The following is a 701-nucleotide window of genomic DNA, read 5'->3' as shown; positions in this document are numbered from 1 at the left end:
CTCGTGCAGAGCCACTCACTGACTCAGTGTCCAAGGGATGAGAACATGCCCAGAATATCTGTTCCTAATGCTGCTGCACCACTGCTCTTCCCAGGGCAGGACAGGTCTGTGCTCCAGTGACAATTCCCTCCTCATTCCCTGCAGAGGCTGCCAGCAGCAATGACCACTCCTGTTAAAGCCAAAGCTGGCTCTAGAAAGAATTTAACACAGCAGCTCTTGGAGATGCATTTCCCACCCACAGGTACAACTTCCCTGTATCCTGACAATTCCCACACGTCTGGGACTGACCATGCCAGGACTAACCAGGTGCACCATACAGGGGTGAAGTAAAGAAGTTGCATAAAATTTATTTTTTCCACCTTGTTTTACAACATTCCCTTTTAAGGTCTTACACATCTGCGACATGTAACTCCACAGAACAATAAATAATTGGCATTCATGTTTCTCTTGACTCAGGATATTTACAGGTTGTTTAGCTGGATGACAGGTACAAAACATCGGCATCACAGTAAATACCATTTTGACACCAGAATCCATTTCCCCATTAAAAATTAACTTAACACTGAGTTTTTAAACAATTTTAACAATGAAACTGTTCTCAAAGGCATATAAGAACACAAGTTGTCGTAGGCAGTAGTAATGGACCATATTGGCAAAGCTGTGAACCACAGGATTTCATGCAAATCATAGAGTTTAACACT

Source organism: Geospiza fortis, unplaced genomic scaffold, assembly GCF_000277835.1.
Source record: "Geospiza fortis unplaced genomic scaffold, GeoFor_1.0 scaffold361, whole genome shotgun sequence".
NCBI lineage: Eukaryota > Metazoa > Chordata > Aves > Passeriformes > Thraupidae > Geospiza > Geospiza fortis.
The sequence above is the reverse complement of the archived record's forward strand: the minus strand, read 5'-3'. Positions refer to the sequence as shown.